This window comes from Grammomys surdaster, unplaced genomic scaffold (genome assembly GCF_004785775.1).
Source record: "Grammomys surdaster isolate TR1022 unplaced genomic scaffold, NIH_TR_1.0 278, whole genome shotgun sequence".
NCBI lineage: Eukaryota > Metazoa > Chordata > Mammalia > Rodentia > Muridae > Grammomys > Grammomys surdaster.
The window spans coordinates 602582-622760 of record NW_021604719.1 but is presented as its reverse complement, the minus strand read 5'-3'; the positions used below and the strand labels follow the sequence as shown (position 1 = coordinate 622760).

At 41.4% G+C, this 20179-nt stretch overlaps 1 protein-coding gene across 1 annotated transcript in view; it reads left to right on the top strand.

Moving 5' to 3' along the window:
- Nucleotides 1-20179, top strand: part of Ppp2r2b (protein phosphatase 2 regulatory subunit Bbeta) — a 252962-nt gene that overhangs the window by 118734 nt on the left and 114049 nt on the right.

Below are 20179 nucleotides of genomic sequence, written 5' to 3'. Positions count from 1 at the left end.
GCTTCGTGCATGCTATGCAAGTTCAATATCAACTGAGCTACATCCCTAGCCACTCTGTGTGTGTGTGTGTGTGTGTGTGTGTGTGTGTGTGTGTGTGTGTGTATTTACTTCAAAATGTTCATGTAAATCTGTGATCAGACATTGGATGTCCTCCTAGCACTCTCTACCTTGTTTGTGGGGCTTGTTGCTTCATCCACACTAGCTGCCCTGGCTGGTATCCTGGGCATTCTCCTATCACTGTCTCCTCAATGCTAGATTTGCAGCTACACATCATGTGTTTGACTTTTACAAGGATGCTTGTGATTTCACTGAGGTCTTCATCCTTACGCACCAAGCACTTCACCCACTGAGCCATCTCCCCAACCCTAAGGGCTTTATAACCAAGAGACAACGTCTTCCTCCCTTGAATTCCCTCCTTCAATTGTCAAGGGCTCTTCCTTTAGACTGATCTTCCCATGGTGACTTTAAAAGCTCCTTGCTTACCTCTAATATTCACATTCTGAAGATTCTCACATCAGCTCACAATGTTCTTCTTTAAAGACCAAGTAGCTACCAATCATCTCCAAAGTTCTTTTCTCTTATAAATATCATTAGGTTCATTTTATGTTTCTGTGACAAATGCTATGACAAAAAAAAAGGAACAATGTAAATGGAGGAAAAACTTATTCTAGCTGGTAGCTTCAATGGTTTCAATATATGATTAGTTGGTTCCATTTCTTTCAGGACCTAATGTGGCAAAATATCACTGCAGAAAGCATGGTGGAATGAGACTGCTCATGTCCTGCAATCCAGGATGCAGAAAAGAAGAAGGGAGGGGCCAGGGACAAGATATAATCTTCAAACGTATGCCACTAAAGACCTAATTCTTCTAGCTAGGTCCAGCACCTACAGTTTCTACTATACTATAGTATATCCACTGAGGACCAAACCTTCAACACAAGAACCACTAGGGAACATTTCATATCACAATATAGCAGCAAGCTTATGACTGTAATATAAAGGTTCTCTTTTATCCAGTGTTCCAAATCTTGGAGATCCTAGACCTCTTTGAGAATCTGAGGAAAATGAGTATTCACTATTTTTCCAACAGTGCCCTATATTTATATACAATTTTTAAAATGTAATTTCTGGTGGTCCAAGGACTCTAAGTGAAAGTACCATCTCTCCCCTCATTCCCTTTTCCCTTGCTTCCTCTGGATAATAAATACATCCTCAAATAGACTGAGTCCCCTCAAATATACTAACAGTTTCTACAGACATAACTCATCAAAATATATTTAGCATTTTTGTGGCAGATACTGTACCAGTACACTGGAGATAATAAAGCAGAAACCCTTGCTCTGAGGGCCTCAGTATAGAAAGAGAAGTAGGCAGAAACCAATGGTAATAGAAAGTGAGAAGTACTAGAATAAAACACAAGACTTCAACAGCATCTTACATTGTAATTCTGGCTGCTTTGGTGTCCTTTCTTCCTACCATCCATAAAGATTCTCATCAAAAAACCTCCAAGGTCTCTGCCCAGTGTCATCTGGACATGTGTTCTTCCTCTGTATAGCCCTGGCACCTCATGCTCAGATCAAAATGAAAAAATTGCTGGCGTCTAAATGTGCTGTACTATGTGAGTCTCCCTATGTGCTGTTCTTCCTTTGTCCTGTGCCTTTGACCAGACTGGCTTTCATTTGACCTCTGATGATAGATTATGCTTTCTCCAGGGGTATGCCCCTGACGTCTCTCATTTCTGTTTCTGTGCTTCATGTGTATTACATAGAACTCTGTCCATGTCTTTATCACATTCTATTACAATTCTTTCTTCCTATGTCTGAGCCCATTGCTATGCTATGTTGTCCTCTAGGACAGGGACTATCATATGCACAATTCTAGTCATACCAGAAACACATACTCGTTAGTAAATAAATACTGGAATTAATTAAATCACTGGTCAATTATTTCACTAGAAAGCTCTCAACATAATTTCTTGAAGGTTTTCTAGTATGAGCTACAATCAGGAGCCTACCACCTCTGTTTCCCTATGTACTATGGATCTAATTAGAATTTTCACAGCATCTGACCAGGCCACTCTTAGCCTCTAAGGAACCTGACTCTTGGCAAACAAGCAGAGACAGAGCCAAGACCATTTAACTGGAAGATGTTCAACTGTCTTGTACAGCAAGACACAAAATACTTGGGGAGTATCCCTCTTTTAAAAACTTACTATTGGGCCAGCAAAGTAGGTCAGTGAATGAAGACACTTGGAGCATAAGCCTGGTAACCTGAGTTCAATCTCTGGAACCTACATAATGCTAGAAATGGTCCAGAACCATTGATCTATGATCTCCATACTTTCATTGTGACATGCCTACCTTACGCACACATTCACACACAAATCAATCTGTAAAACCTCACTGTTGAGAATGCTACCACTCCCTGTGTTATAACTAGTAGATAGTTTCATGCTAGATGATATTATGCAGTAAAGAGAAGCCATTTAAAATCACTTTCAACACACACATGCGTGCATGCATGCATGTATGCAGATACCCATATATCACGACGAGAGTTCCAAGTGATGCTGAGGGTGAGGCCCCTGTGCAGATGATTTTTGTTCCCCCAAGGCTGAGTGCTCTTCTTGGTATCAGTAGATACTAAGAAACTCTGTAAAACTGTCCACAAAAACCCATAGATACAGTAAATCTAACATCCCAGTGGAAATTTTCCCATCTATAATTCATTTTCTTAGACTAAAGGATGATCTGCTTCATAAGCAATGGGGTGTCTCTGTGCCTTGCCTTAGGGGCCATAGAAACTCTAGGAGAATTAAAGTAGAGGAGAAAAAAGAATTAAAGGGACCTGGGTGAAAGAGCACCAGTCTTTGTGTCAGGTCTTCTGCAAGCCACTGTAGGAAGTATACAGGAGATGAAAGCACATCTCCCCTATGGTCTAGGAGCCTGAGTCCCTGCCTTCAGTTTCTTCTACTGTGATGTGAGACCAGTGATGTTTACTTGGAAAGCCCCTGGGAAGGTGAGGTGTGATGGATGTGAAAATGCCCAATACAAGTCTGGGCATGAAGTAGACACTCAGTAAATACCACCAGAAGGCATGGCTCATCAAATCTTGTCAGGACAAGCAGAACAAACACAAAAGCCACAGTACAAGCTCACATCCAGTGATGTATATGTACAGTGCATGACAGAAATTAAAACTTAGTAGAAAGAAATAGTCAACCTCAATAATGTTTTGTATCCATCTCATCTTTCAATGGTATTTCTAATAGTTTTGATTCAATAAAATATATTAGTTACTTGTTCCTTTTAAAATAGTACAGCTAGAACATTTGAAATTGTAATTGTGACTATCACTACTCCTATCAGACAGTGCTGAGCTAGAAAATACAAGCCAGTTATTGGCTCTAAAAGGAACCTGTTGGAGGTGACCTAAGAAATGACCTAACCCATGTGCCACTTGGTAATTGTTGAGTGAGGATGAAAACACAAAGCTCCACTCCTTGATTTGTCCCCTCATGGTAGTGTTAATACTGAGTATCAAATGATACCTGAGCAAGAATGTTCTAGTTACTCAGTATGTACACAACCTGTGCAATGGACCTAGGATGTGTGATAATACTTGGGTTTCTGGGAAGTAACAGCAGAGACATCCACACTTTTCATAATGGCTGCTATGACTTCCTTTTTTGGCAGCACTGGAGAACAGAAGTCTACAGACAGGGTTGCAGGAGGCCGAGATTGTTGTTGGATGTAGATATCACTCATTTCTGAACGATCTTGGTACATTATTTATTCTCACTGGTAGGTATGTGTATCATAGACTTGCTGGGAAGATTGAAGAGGCAAATACCAACTTGTGTAGCCCAGTGTGACTGACTATTCAATTGTTATTGACTGTCATCAACCCTCTGTTTTACATAATGACATCTCGTTGGCTCTAGAACAAAGCCTGGTACATATTTGTTCAATCGATATTTGGTGAGTGAATGAAATCATTCACTATTCCATCAAGCTGTAGCTGATTATGAACATTCCTAAGATTCTAGTGTTGTAAGGCAGGATCCTGCTTCTATCCTCTAGGCCAAGTCTCTGAGTTCGGGCATGTGTCCAGTATAAATAGCCCCAAATACTGAGAATGGGCCATCCAATGAATGGCATGTAACCTTCAGTATTTATTCCACCTTCAGGCCATTGAAAAGCTAACCCAGCAATGTCCCTGATTTTTTCATTCATGCAGTATACTTAACTATGGTATACTCCCTCTTGCTGTTCAAATTAGTCATCTAACACCTACTCTGATATACAATCCTTTTATAGCTAATCAGACTTCACTATGTTCTATTAGCTCTTCATTTGTTCTCTAAGCCAGACAGAGGCATCTTGGATTATTGTATAATAACCTAGACTCATTTCTACTCGGTTTATAGCATCCCCTTTCACTCTGCAAATCCCCTTGGGTTTCTTTCAGCTTACACAGGGTAGGCAAAAGAACCAAAGGGGTTGCACAGGGGGTGTTTGGTAGGAATAGAGCTGTTTGCAAAGAGTTATTATCCCACACTTATCAGCATTAAACTGGATTTGACAACTCCTAGCCTAGGATTTAAGTAATCTAAATCCTTCTTCATTTGGCAGCCTGGTTCTGCCCATTATTTATTGTGCTATCCAATTTATTCTCATCAGTGCACTTGGAGGCTTGGCCTTTGGCATCTTCAAAGCCAAATGATTTATACAAATAATAAAAAGATGGGGACTGTGGCAGTGGAATACAGAGCACATCCCCCGACTTCCTTTCCTCTTGTGTGGTTCAGTTCATCTACATGTTAACCTTGGACCTGTGTATCTTTCTCCAGAGAAAATGCACCTTCATCTTTCGCTGCTCCCAGTGAGGAAATGCCATTGCTGTGGAGTGGGTTGTATGACTAGACCAGTGCCTGGATTCCAAACATAGATCTTTGTTTTTTTATATGGGAGCCACCACGCAGACCACTCCCTTATCGTAGAATCTGGGCTATCTAACAAGCCCTTTGAGTACATACTGGTTTTTGTCCTGTTTGACCTCCAAGGAAATTGACATGGCGCAGCCCACTCTCTTGGGGAAGGCAGGAAGTGGAAGAGAGGAATCCTGAGGGGTGCCTGGATTCGACCAAGTAGAAGGAGGGAATTGGTAACAATGCTATAGCAATTTAGATCTTGAGCTTTGCAATTTAATAAACCTGGTTGTGGATCTCAGTTAGTAAAGCTATTGGCAGAAGTATTGAGCGGCCATTCTGTGCCTTGGCTTCCTCAGCCATCAAGTGGAAATGGTAAAGCATCAGTAATCATGTAGATTGAATGGGGAGAGCAAGCATTTAACACAGTTTCTTCATCTGCAAAGATTGACTAGTAATGCCGCTTCGCCTGTTTGACTCTCCCAACTCTATGATATATGTCATGCAGTATCTGAGAGACTAGAGCTGAAATCTAGCTTATGTGAGGCCCTTGCTTCTACTATTGCAAGAAATAAACAGCAACAACAACAACAACAACAACAATAATAATAATAAATAACAGTGCGTGGGTGTGCTCAGTAAATATTAGCTATTGTGACTGACACTGCTATGACTCTCACTGCTGCTTCTGCCCCAGTCACCACTCTGACCTCTCTTGTTAATGTCATGACTTAGCCTAATGGTCAGTGTAAAAGCTCAACTGCAAAACAAACAAATAAACAAGCAAAACATTCTCAACCACATATTGAAAAGGCCTCGAAACACGAGGGTAATTAGAGCATGCATGTCTTCCTTAGTCCGCTCTCGCTCTCGCTCCCTCTCTTGTCTCTGTCTCTCTGTCTGTCTCTTGTTCCCTCTCTGGACCTCTGCCTGTCTCTGGCTCTCTCTGGCTCTGTCTATCTCTTTGCGTCTGTCTCTGTCTCTCTCTCCCCACCTCCCTGCTTCCCTCACCCCTCTCCGTGTACATCTTTAATGCCCCCAATATACCCACACCCTTTTTGATGTTGATGCGGATGCACATGTTTCTGCTGAAAGCCAAATAAATGTCTTAGCCACTTACTTAGAACCCACTCAGACTTCACTTGCTTAGAATCATAGACTTCATTCTTTTATTTAGAGTTGAGAATAACTCTACCAGGCCCATCTGCTCAGAAACTAGAAAGACACACACACACACACACACACACACACACACACCAGTTAACTTCATATCTCACAAATCATTGTCTATTGACATCAGCAAACCCACAAGTGCCATTGACTGTGCGTGCACAGGCCTGTCCCCACAATTCTGTATGTGCTCTTCTGTGTTTTCCCAGATTTTCGAAGACTGCCTTGCTTGGTTGCTGACTCGGATTGAGTCACTAAATGGTGAGGACAGGGCCTCAGCCGCTTGCATATGTAGAGGCAGTGATGCTAAGATCACTCGGAGATCCAAAAGTCCATATCTGACCCAAATTCTCACACGTATTCTGTATCTAGAGCCAAGAGGAATGTTGAGTCCATAAATTTTGAACAACTGTGTGTTAATAATGTATGAGTCACAAATGGAATTGTTGTCAGTGCATCTTTTTCTTGGCTGAAGCTGAAACAGTACAAGATTAGGATCAGACAGTTCAGCTGTGTGTTCACTTAAGCAAGTTATCCACCGTCATCAATCCCTGTGTTCCCCAGTTACAAGCTGGACTTAGACAAACACACAGCCTGGTCTTGTCCTGTTGATGGTTTGACTAAAGAATGCATTTAAGAGTATATAATTCAATCCCTGACCCCAAATATCCCATCGGTTGTTAGCTGTTAGAATTTCTTTGTTGTTGTACTTCCAAATTCTTGGCTTTGATGTGTTTTGTTGATGTTGTACTTGTTGGTGGTTAGAACGCAAACACTGTGGTTTTATTAATGTTACTGTTATTCGTGGTGATGCTTTTAAAATGTACCTTGTTTTTGTGTGTGTGTGTGTGTGTTCTCCTTTCCATTTCAGTAAGGATGCCTTTGTTCTCACTTTCAAGGCCAAAGCCACTGTGGAAATCTCATGTCTCTCTTTCACTTCTGTCTGTCTTCCTTTCCTATCAGCTGTGTTTTTCTCTTGCTTTGAAGAGAAAGGATACTTTCTGAGCATTCAGATCTGAAGGCCAAGGCATCTCATAGAAAAATATCATTTAGCAATGCCTTGCTAATTCCTTGCAATAAGGAAGACCTTGTAGGCACTTTTATGAGTGTGTGCATGCCAGAAATCCTCTTATTGTGTATGTGATCAAAGGAGCATTATTGAAATTCTTGATTCTCATAGTCACCCTATGCTGAATAGCTTACCTCTGACCTCTTGCTATCACTGATAAGCGGGATAAATGAGTGATGGTTTCAGCTGCCTCCTTCTCTCTCGGGTAGCAAATGAGTCAGCATCAGGGACTTTGCCAGGTCTGAGTCATAAATATCCCTGCAAGCCATCAAGCATCTCTTGAAAAAAAGGTTGTTTTGAAACATCACATGGGAAAGAGTCCTTGGCCCTCACCTTAATCATCAAGTCACTGGGAGATATTTATAGATCTACCTCAGGGATAAAGAGGTGAAGCCAAAGCCACCAACACAGATAAATTAGTTTGACCCTATTGCAAGATGATAAACCTCTCATAGAGAAAAATCTAAAACATGTCCATGGATGTGTATGTTCTGCCCCCAGATTTTCATCCATCTCATTGGCTTTGTTTTGTAGGGACTTGCTGCATGCCAGGTGTTATGCTGGCTCCTTTATCTATTTCCTCTCACACTTCTCTATGAAAAGACGGCAATATGTCTATATTATCTTACAGAAGAAACTGAATCTCCCAAAAGCTATCAGCCAATAGGTGACACATTATGTTTTGATACCCAGATCTTTGTGATTTCAAATCTGAGTTCCTTATTACTCAATTAAACTCTCTGGAGACTGAGGAAAAGTAAAGTCAAGGCTCTAGAGATGACAATTGTCCTTCTCTGCTATCTAAGGTGCTAATCATTTAATAATAAATGTAGTATATTATAGTTTTGCTCTGGCAAAACTCAGTTTTACATTTCTGTCCAGTCGTTAAGCACAACATTAGGTACCTTCAGATCCTCTCACATACATACATACATACATACATACATACATACATACATACATACACACACACTATACACATACATACTACATACATACTACATACATACTCTCACATCACTGCACTTTGTCCTAGGACTGCCAGGTTCTCAATAGTCCTGCTGCTTTTTCAAACCATTTTGGAGACCAGTAAATAGTAATCATCATATATTCCTGAATTGCTACCACGGTTCATTTTTGTTTTCATCCATTCTTACTTCTTTGAAATATCTGCTATTAGGAATATCTTCATGATGTATATAGTATTTTGTTTATGGAAATATTTTTAAAAATATGCCCCAGGCTATTTAACAATGAGGAGGTTAGAAAGGAGCCAGTGAGTGTGGGGTGCAGGGTTCTGGCAAAAAGGCATATTCACTCACTCTAGTTCTTCCTTCCAAGCTCACACCTAAAGTACTCCCCATCCCCCATTCCCCACTCCCCCACTCCCCACCCCATTCCCGTTGGTAGCCACAAAGATCTCAATTTCTCATGGAAATGTAGAGTATCTCTGCATGCTCAGAGCCGGTCAAGGTGCCCTGACTCCCAACTTTAATGACAGAAGTCTTCCCAATTATTGGGGCCTTTTCTCTCTGTACATCCAAGGTTGACTCTGACTTTTGGATATATAAAGAACATAATCACTAAGCCCATTTTCTCCTCTGGCAAGAAAGAAATTAATGGGTTTTTTTTCTGCTCAATGAGTAATAATTTCTCTTATTACTAAATATGGAGAGATGATTTCATTTTTAAGAATGCCATCCATAGGAATCTCACAGTGTCACGAGTAACACTGCGGCTAGGCCTTTGTTCCCTTCTTAATGCTGGCTCTCATGGACAACACTCAAATCTCTTCATGCCCTGCCTCCTTCAGTTGAGAAATCACATCATCTAAAAGAAAAAACAAAAGTTAACAATCTTATGATATCTAAAGTTATATATGATTAATGCTAAAAATTGAGAAATAGAAATGTATCAAAGACGCAAATTTAAAATTGGAAAGTTCACTCAGGCATAAAAAGATAAATGCTGTGTGGTGTTATGGAGGTGTAGAATCTAAAACAGTCAGACATACAGAAATAGCAAATTGAATGGTGGCTTGCAGGGGCTGAGGGAGTGGCTGTTGTTTAAAAGGTATAGATAGCATTTAGACAGACAGGAGAAAGAAGTCTTAGTGATCAATTGCACAGCAGGGTAATTCCAGATAAAGATAATATATGTATAGCTCAAAATTACCACACAAATAGCTTTTAAATGGTTTTACAGCAGCAAAAAAAAATGGTATGAAATAATAGATTATGTTAATTAGTTTGACTTAATCATTCCATAATGTAAACATAGATAGAAATACCACATTGTACCACACTGTATAATTGTAAACAGTTATTATTCGTCATTTAAAAATGAAAACTAAAATAAGAAAACATCACATCACACAATTTTGCCCTTTAAACCTTAAATGATTCTTTCCTGGTCTTAAGAAATCATATCTATATCTAATATAGTCAAGGGGATCCACAGTAGGAAATGAAAAAATATCCAGGGGCCAGCATACCAAGACCCTGTCCTTGCCAATGACTGCAGTGGAGTGGAATAGCATGCCAATGCTAAGCTTTGAGTTTCAACAAGAGAGTTTAGGAGAGACAGTGCCTGACAAAAGAACACCTTCTGGACTCTCCTCAAAACACTAGAGAATGCCATTTAAGAGAAGGCCATACTCAGCCCTCCTCCTAGTGCTACTTCATACAGAGATGTGAACCCAAAGTGTCCTGCTGTAGCTCTGTACTGGGATGCAAAAAATCCCAACATTTACACATCAAGTGAAGTGGTTCTCCTTTTGAAATCTAGAATTTTCTGTGGCCTCTGGGCATCCTGATGGTTGCCCAGCAGCATGTTCATTTGTGAACATAGTGGAGTTTGGTAATTTACCCAGCAGAGGAGACTATGGAAGATGCTTTGTGCTGAGAGAAAGAGTATTAACGCAAGCACTAGTAGTTTGCTTAGCTCACAGCCTGAGAGCCCGAGGTTCAGAGACTGTATTTAAAATACTGACTAAAAGTCGAGGTGACTCAAAGTTGAGGCTCTGTCACTTTGAATCTTGGCTCTTCTATTAACTGAACTTGGGATGCTAGAAACTGCCCAGCCTTCCCAAATCTGAATTTCTTTACATCAAGGGAAAAAAGTAAGAACACCAATACAGGAATTGGTTAGGCGTGAGTCTCTGTGTGTATGATATGGAGAACACCTGAAAATTCCTGAAAGCATTGTTAATATCTGATGCTTGGAGTGTACTTAACCATGTCCTCCTTCCTGGTGCTCCCAAAAGTACCCTTCCTAGACACAAACTTTCAAGGTTCAGTAACTCTATTCTTTGTCTCCAAAATTCTAGAGCCATCATATTTAGTTTGACATAGATACTATATACTCACTGGTTGGCTCCAAATCAGTGATTCTCTTAATGGTCCTGATGCTGTGATCTTGTAATACAGTTCCTCATGTTACAGTGACACTCAACCATAAAACTATTTTCATCCCTACTTCATAAGTAATTAATTCTACTCCTGTTATGAATTGAAATGTAAATCTTTTTGGCCATGGAGGTTTGTTTAATAGGTCATGATCCATAGGTTGTAAACCACTGCTCCAAATGGATGGGTCTCACTTTTCTTCCTGATTATGGTACCTAGTGACTAGACTCCAAGCTTTCTGGATGTGCGGTGGTAGAGAAAGTATTCTTCCATGATATGTGTTCCTCATCCCTCCTTCCATATGCAGAATAGTCCTTTGAACCCTTTGTTGTTTGTAGGACAGAAAGAGAGCAGGAGTTGGGGAAGGAGAAAATTGAGGGCCTTGAATGTTTCCAATTAATTTGGAAAAGACTTCTGTGCTTCTGAGTTACCACTCATAGATTTCTTGTTCTAATTTTCTGTTGTGTCCCATCCCCCATCATGCTGTGTCAGACAAAGGGGTAAGCCATGAACAGGACAGATGCTACCTATTAGAGTTTAGTGAAAAAAGTGAATAAATAAATGGGAAATATTAGGGCTATAAGCTCTTTGGGTGAAAATCCAGATTACTATGGAGACTTAAGAATGTTTCCTATTTTAACAAATAAAAAAGGTCAGTAGATTGAGAGAAAACAAAAGTCTATATTAAAATATCAAGTAGGTGTGATATTGTTACTTCAAAGACTCCCATGTTCAGTGGAATCTGTACATATTGTGTTGAGGGAGCACAGTATTAATGCATTGAAAAAAAACGCATTTTCTGTGGCCTGTGTTCTAGGGTCAACTTATACCACTTTCAACAGTTGGAGGAATTAAAGTCATTTGTCCCGACACAGGTTTTCTAACATTATAAAAGAATACAGACATAGTCTGGCTTCCTGGCACTTGCCTATGGCTGGTGGCTTTTTTCCTGTGCTGTTTTCTTTGCCCTTTGTGATAGGAAAGTGGCAGGAAGACACTGTGTCTTCATGCTGTGTTTTTCCTTTCTATTTTCCTGATCAAACTGTATCACTGCAGAGGAAATCAAATCTAATCCTCAATATATTTAGCATGAAAGCAATAAGGAACATTAATTCACTCCAGAAAGAGTGAGATACAGTTGGGTACTCAAAGAGAGAGTCACCATGGAAACTGTTTCCTTGAGATTCTGAACTCTCCTGGCTCCAGGCATGACTATGTGAAGAAAGGAGGGTGAGTTGAAGAGAAGCAATATCGTGCCCTTTCTGTTGTCTCTACAAATGCAGCCGAGGGATTGCCATGAATTATTGATTGTGCGCATAGAAAGGGATATGAATTAGAATTATTAAACTGTTGTCTTGTAAATGAGTGTGTCAGAACACAATGGAACTTGTTTCCCAGTGTTCCTCTTTGCTACCTGTCAAAATCCTGTTGAGCAATCAGAGAGCTATCCTAAGGTCAAAAGTTTGAAGGGAAGTGCCAGGAATTAGGGTGACAAGAGTCACATGAGCGACAGCTAAAGCAGAGAGCTGTCGAGACTCCTAGATACGCTTGCCTTTGTGTACCATTTCATGATGATTACAGCTTCAGAATCTTTGCAGAGATATTAAAGACATAAAGGTCGAAGGCCAGCTCTTGCCTTGGGGATTGTGTTAATGGGATGTGCTGGAATTTCTCTAAGGACAGTCTAATGGATGAAATGCTTTCTGTTTGTGTGCAGCTCGTGGTGCACCCACTCTTCCAGCTCTCTTGAGTTTACATCCTCCTCCTTTGGTATTTCTCTCTCTCTGACACCTCCCATTTGTGTGTGCTAGTCCTGTTAATAAGGTCTAGCATGCATTTAGTCTTTCCTGGGACTCTGTGGCTCTTCTGGATCCTTCATAGGGTAGTTGAAAGCATGGCTTTGGTTGAAGTGTGACTGTGTTTTCTTTATCCAAATAAATAAGCTGGCAAATGTCAACTCAAAATATTTATGCTCTTGTTTGCTTCTCACAACAGCCCAGGAGAACGTTCCCATTGTGTGAATGAGAAAATTGAATTTTTGGTGATGGCAATTCATTGTGCTTGGTCATAAAGTCAGTGAGTGGCAAAATCGAGGTTTGAAACCTTGTTTGAATCCTAAGACAATAGTATTTTCAGAGCACCATCATGTTTTTATTTTAAAAGACAGAAACCTGCCATTGTAACTTATATTCAAGCTTATAGCTGTTTGGGGCTTAGAGCATAGGTCAGTGCCTTCAGGACACACAAAGTTATGCACTAAGAATACAAAATATAGTGAGTTCCTGTCTCTGAGGCACTTACCAGAAGTGGCATGAATGAACCAGACAAGAGTCAAGGGTGCAGAGGAAGGAGGTTAATGAGACTCGTACATTTGTTGAGACTGAGACACATTCTTCTTCTTCTCTCAAGATGGGAAGAAGCTTCTGCAAAGTGAGAGGAAGAGAAGAAAACATTTAGAGTAACAATTGCAGCACAATTTTAAGCAGAGACATGAAAATAGATAAGACAGGCTTGAAAAGAACATGGCACACATTTGAGAAAAGTAAGTGTGACAAGCAGGTTGTCGAGTACACCAGTGTGACACACTAAGTGTGACACCAGAGTAGGAAGCTTTGGGTCTTGTCAACAAAAGTGAGGTATCAAAGGATGTGTGTTTATATTAATTAGTTAATTAATTAATTGCAGCAAAAAAACATCTCCATGGTTTGTACATAAGAACACCTACTCTCCATTTCCCAGATTAAAGTTTAGGACTTCATAAGATCTCATGGTCCTTTCTGACTTAACCCCTTCTTCCCCCAGGGATTTTTCCCTGTTCTGATTGCTCTGCAAGAGTCCAGAGAGTAGTGATAGAAGGAAAAATAACAATGTCAGATTAAAGAGGTTTTTAATAGCTTGTAGGATGTGATGTAAGCATGAAGGTAAGAGATTTCAAACAGGAAAAGCAGCCAAGAACCTGCTTCAAAGTTCAAAATCACTCCCTTCCATTCAGCTAAATATTTCTTCAGACCCGTACACCATAGATGCAATGACTGCCAACATGCTGTATCAATAAGGAGACGGATAAACAGTTACTTTACAGTGTAGGATAGGAGGAAGGGTACTTAAAATGTGCTTTAAATGAATACCTAACCAGAATAGGGAAATCAAGGAAGCCTTCCTGGGAGAACCTGGAGCCTAAGGGCTGGATGCATATGGACTTTACAGACCAAGGGAGAGTCAGTGATTGACTTTCCAGGGAGGGAGTGGGTAGGAAGGTCAAGAGAAGATAGAGGAAGTGCCATGTTGGGGTAGGGGTTAGAGAGAAGTGGAAGGAAATAAGAGATCCTTGTAACAAAATCCAAGAAATGTCTAGACTCTGGATTCTGTTTTGTCACAAGAATTCTGTTTTGTCACAAGAACTAGGTCAACAGAAATGTACTCCATAGCAGCATGGAACCAGCAAGCTGACTGTCACAAAAGTCTGCATTTGTTATCCATAAACTTTCAGATGTTCTGTGTTACAAGCTTTTTATTGTAGCTTATGTTATGGGCAGCCACCTGGTTGTCAGTCATCTCTCTTTGAACTTGAGCCAGAAAAACCAGTCGGGCAAGGAACTTTCCAAGATCAGTCACCTATCTCTCAAGATGAATCTGTTTTTCTTATTCTCTGCACATTCTTGGGCTCCTCCTCCACCGCCACCACCAGCAGCAGCACCCCCTTTCTCTCTGTGTCTTTGGAATGGATTTGGGCAGTGCAGGCTGCCCCCTCTTCTGCTTTGTCTTACTTGTCCCCATGCAGCTTTGGGCAAGCTGTTTAGTTCTCAGCACTTCTCTGCCTGGTCTGTCAGCAGGAAGCTCTGAGAGAGTTAGTAGCCTTTGTAGCCCTGGGTTCTACCTCAGCCCTGCTGCCAGCTCTGCAGGTGACCTCCTCTCCTTGTTTCAGACCCTCAGCATCTGCAGCATCATTCAGAACAGCACTACTCACTAGATGTGGTGTAAATGTGCATAAAAGCATAATACACTGATGGCCCTGGAATGGGACCTTCTGCAGCCTTCAGTGACCCATGTCTAGACAGAGACAGCCCTGAAGTGGGGAGCAGAGAGAGACTCTCAAGTTAGGAGTCAGATGCTACTGAGAACTAGCTGGATAACTGTGAGCAAGTCCATCAACTCCAGGTGCCTTAGGTCTTCTCTGTAAAGTGGAGGTGACAAAATGACATCTACCCTATGTGTGAGAAGTGGGGAACAGGTTAGTGCTTATAAAGTACTTCATGTGGTGATGGTGTGTGTGTGTGTGTGTGTGTGTGTGTGCGTGTGTGTGTACATCTTTATCCTTTTTAGTAGTGTTGATATTAATTATTGTTTTACATGCTGCTCGGTCATATCTGTGAGTGGAAGAGCAGAGCCTGCCATCCTGCAGGGGCTGTTGCCAAGAGCAGCTGATGAAGAGGTGCATGTGGCCCAGTGCCAGGCACACAGTGCTCTTCCCCCTCCCCCCAATAAATGTTTGTTGAATGAATGAGAGCAAAGTGTTTCTCTCTAAATGTTTTCTGTAAATGTTTCATCCTAATGATTAGGGGAAGCTTCCATTCAGAAGGAAGTGCCAAGGAAGTTCACAGGGTGGCAGCCTGGGCTTAGACCTGGTGGATTCTGATGATATTGAACAAAATATTCTCAGATCAGTCTATTTGTGCCCTTGAAGCTGTGCCAATGAGCAGCAAACTGTACTTTCAAACTGGAGGACTGCCAGGATCTAGGGTTTCAAGTCAAAATTGATCCTACCTATGTCTAGCTTCCTCCCTCTCTTTCCATCTTGATATTTGGCATGGTTTTTTACAGAACATTTCTACAAAGGCTTCTGAAGTCTCAAAAATCTGGCCCCAGATGTTTGAAAGAGTTTTGCAGATAAGGTAATCAATCCATTTGGTGGCCAGATGCTGTCTAAAGATGTTCCTGCTACAGCGTGGCGAGTTTTTAAATTCATTAGAAACATAAATTAATTAAATCTAATCAACAGTGGGTGATACAGAAGATTAAACAGTGAAAAACAAATGCATTTCCAACTGGGTCACATTAAAGGGAGAGAAAAATAGATCTACTTTGGAGATAAGGGAAAGGTTGGCAGGATGTTCTCAGTAACACCTTCCAAATCCCAGAATCAGGATAAAGTTGTCATTCTTCCTAAGTCAAGGCTCTACTAGAGTCTCTTGAACTGTTTGTGCTCCATGTACTGTTCTTGAGCGGTTTGGGGCTTTCTTCTGCATTAATGCTTTAACAATCTGCCATTTCTCTGTTCAGAAGTGCTTCTAGAGAAAGGCCCTGGGACGTGCTGTGGGCCATGCCTAAGAAACAGTGTTCATCATATCCTCTTGTCAGATGTGGGAATGGGGTGAAACAACCTGCTTTACCCGTGGTAAAGAAGTTATCTAAGTTCAGAGGTCTTGCCAGTCAACACTGTCTCCACTAATACTAGAACGGCTTCTGGCTCATAGGCGATGAATCAATATCCTTAGATGTATGAATGGTAGATTGAGCCTCTTTACACAGGACTTCTGAACATCATACCTAGATTAGTCCCTAGTGTCAGCAAGCCATCAAGGATGAGTCATGTCATAGCGTACATCGTGTCTTCCACAGAACCACACCTAGTGACAGCTACTCTCCAAGACATTGTCTTTAAGGCTCAGCTCCTGATCATTACTGTTCATCATACTTCTCCTTTGTCCTCTACCCTCAGCCTAGTTGGAACTGAAGAAGAGACTAGGTGAGCTAAGAGTGAGTTTCTGGAGTCAACATCTGGTGAACCTTTGGCTGTGATTCAGTTTCCTTATTTGACACTTCCACTAGCTGGGCAAATGAATGTCCCAAGGCAGTGGGGACCAAGGAATTGTAGAGAAGCCAATTTGCAGTGGATTCTAGGGAAGGCAAGACCCTTATGCTGAATCATAATAAGATTTTCAGAGACCAAGTAGTGTGAAAGATGTATGCAGGTAGGTCAGGAAAGCCCAGGTGTCAATGGGCATTGACAATACTGTCTGTTGCTGGGAGTACAATACAGAGGGGCGGGAGACTATGTAAATTTGGGATCCAGAAGTCTTTTATATGGGGAGCTGCTCCTTAGCTCAGGCCAGAAGGATCAATGTGGGAATGAAAGCCCAATGCTGCCTGTTGTAGTGGTAGTGGTTGTTGTCATTGTTGTTAAAAAAAATAACAATCTAGCCAGCTGTGGTGGTGCATGCCTGTAAGCCCAACACTTGAGAAGCAACTTCAGTGTAACCCAGGGCTACAGAGCAAGTCTCAAAAAAAAAGAAAGAAAGAAAAAGAAAAAAAGAAACAGGGCTGGGGGGGAGAAGAGAAGGAGGAAGAGGAGGAAGAGGAGGAGGAGGAAGAGGAGGAGGAAGAGGAGGAGGAAGAGGAGGAAGAAGAAGGAGAAGGAGAAGGAGAAGGAGAAGGAGAAGGAGAAGGAGAAGGAGAAGGAGAAGGAGAAGGAGAAGGAGAAGGAGAAGGAGAAGGAGAAGATCTGGAGTTTTACAAATAAAACTGTCTTTTCTAAATGTTGACAACCTGTTCAAAAATTTGGAGACCATATGAGCTGGCCCTGCAGTGTTACTGAATAAAACAATAAAATAGCTGGTGATGAGGTTTGCCCTACCTACTCCAAGTGGCTTTGGTAGTCCTACTATGTGGAGCCTTGGACTGCCTTTTCTGATTCCCTGGAAGGAATGAACTACGAAAAATAAGACATGATAAGTTACTGGGAATCTGCAACATGTCCATGTCTGCTCCTTACCTCACTCACTCCTCATCAGACTCCACTAAAGGAGGCCTGCTATTACCCTCGTTGTAAGGATTTTAAAAAAGAAAAATAATGTTTAGAGACCCCAAGCAACTTTCCTAAAGTCATATCACTTACAAATGGTGGAGCTAAACTGTATCTCTCTGACGACATCTAAAATCATCCTGTTAACTGCTCACCATATAACTTCTAGAGCAGAGGTTCCAAATGCTGTGACCTTTCAGTACAATTCCTCATGTTGTAGGGACCCCCAATCATAAAATTATTTTGTGGCTATTTCATAACTGCAATTTTTACTACTGTTATGAATCGTAATGTAAATATCTGATATGTAAGATATGTAATGTATGACTCCTCTTTGAGGGTTGCCACCCATAGGCTGAGAACTGCTGATGCTCTGGGTAAAGTGTTATTCTGACGTCAGTGTTTATGTGTGACTGTGTCTCAGCCAGGGTTTTACTGCTATGAACTGACACCATGACCAAAGCAAGTCTTATCACACCTACTCCAACAAGGCCACACCTCCAAATAGTGCCACTCCCTGGGCCAAACATATACAAACCATCACAGACTGGTACCACTTCGAGTGCTTTGTACACATGTATACACACACACACACACACACCACATCCCCTCTCTTTTATAGATTATCCAACAGGTAAACACTGAAGCTATCATTTAAACTGGGCATGGTTGATGCCTCTAGGTAGCTGCCCTTTCTGCCATTATTGGGTCACTGACAGATGTCCCTGAGCTAGCCTTCACTATGTCATCCTGCTAACTCCAGGCGCATGGGGTGAAGACCAGCAGGCCTTTGAAGCTGGCTCCTCCACTAATAAACTGTCTAATCTATAAATCCCTTCTCCACCATCCAATAAGCCAATTAGATGTTTTCTGATTGAAGTAGGGCACTGATCAGACTTTTGTAACACAGAAAGATCTCCCACACACAGCCTCTGGTGTTCTAATGTCTTTCTTGCTGAAAGAGTGGAGACTGTTTCAGACAAGCTCTAGAACTGAAATATCCCAAGAGTGAGTATAAACCTCATAATGAGTGCACATAGCTGAGTGTACCTCATTTGAGGAGAACGGGGTACATGTAAAATTGTGATATTATTAGAGGAGAAGACATGAGCCCAGGACACCACGTAACAAGTAACATACAATCACATGCATGCATGAATGCAAAAGCACAAAATACATGAATATGCAATTTCAAACAATTTGAAATATATAAAACAATGGGCCAGAGAGATGGCTCAGAAAGTAGGAGTTCTTGCTACCAGTCCTGAAAACCTGACTTCAGTCTCTATGTCCCACATGGTTGTCACTTGCCCTTTACACACACCCATGGCCATATACAGTCACATACATACATGTATTCATATACATATATAATAATATATAATGAAAGAAGTGCACTGGCTCTATCCCAGTGATGAGGCAGGAGGACTGCCCTGAGTTTGAGGCTAGCCTGCACTGCATAGTGAGTTCCAGGGTGGCCCTGACTAGAGAATAAAATCATGTTTTGATACAAAAGCAGGTTTGGGAACTACAGTTGGGTTCAAATCTCAGCTCCCCTAATCATTAGTCTTACAAACTTGAGCAAGTTATTTGACCCATCTGGGCTACCATTTTTCTGGCTGAACAATGGAAAAAGATCTTAAGGTCAAGGAATTGGAGTGTTAATTAAATGGCATAACATAAAACCCAAATCACAGCCTTTATATTCACTGAATGAAGTTGGAAACAGATATTGGAGGAGGGGTACCCACAGGGGGTCTAGTTCGGAGCCTGAAATGTAATAAAGCAATTCCGTAAATGACATTTCCAGAGAGCAAGTCTGCCTTTCCAATCTGCAATAGTGACATCTCCCTAAGACTGAATGTGCTTGGAGCTAAGTCAATAGCTCTTTAATTTCCATTGAGTCTTCTTTGTGACAATAACAATCCTTCCCCTGTAGACACAGCACAGTAAAGAATGTGCAGCCAGAGTTTCCGTTAAAGACAGACTTCCTGGAAGACACGTACAGAAATTGCTTGGACTGTTCTTGGCACCATCACTCTGGTCTGGCCATTGGCAAACGTCTATAAAGCTCTTGCAGGTCAAGGAGGAAAGTGCAGGGGATTCTTTCCACTTTGTTCCCGTGAGATAGGGACAGTGGAGAAAGCCGCTCAGCAAGGCCATGAGCAGGTCAGCCTGGCCATGTGGAAGTGATCTCCTGGTAATTGCACATCACTTCAAAGTATACATAGGTGAGCAGCCTTCTGCTTGGCAGGCAGACTAGTAGCTAAAAGCATAGAGCCCTTTCTCTGCCTGGCTTCAAATGAAAAATAAGGTGGGGAGAGGAGGGAAGGGAGGACGAAACAAAAGAAGAACAATAGGGTTTTGGTTTCCTCGGAGCTACATTGAGGGTCTCCAGACTGCCAAAGTATGGGAGAAACTTACTACTCTCTGGCTGCCTTCCACTTTGATTTTTAAGTTGGTGAGATATACATATGTCATAAAATACACCATTTCAATCATTTTCAGATGTGGAGTTTGGTGACATTAAGTGCAATGCTAACTGACTGGAGAGCCCCGTTAAGGCTTATGTGTAGACAGGGTTTCCGTAACTTTTTTGTTACTGGCTGTCTTTGGCATTGGGAAGAAATGGAGCCTATACAGATGTTTCTTCAAGTGTTAGTGGTGACAAGTCCTGGGTACAGCTGTGTTCCTGCATGAGTTCAGTTCTGTGTTCATATAGCAATGCCACCCTGTTTCTTCTTCACCATTTATTTCTCCTCAGCTGTTACAACTTTCTTGTTGACATATAAGCAAGCTAT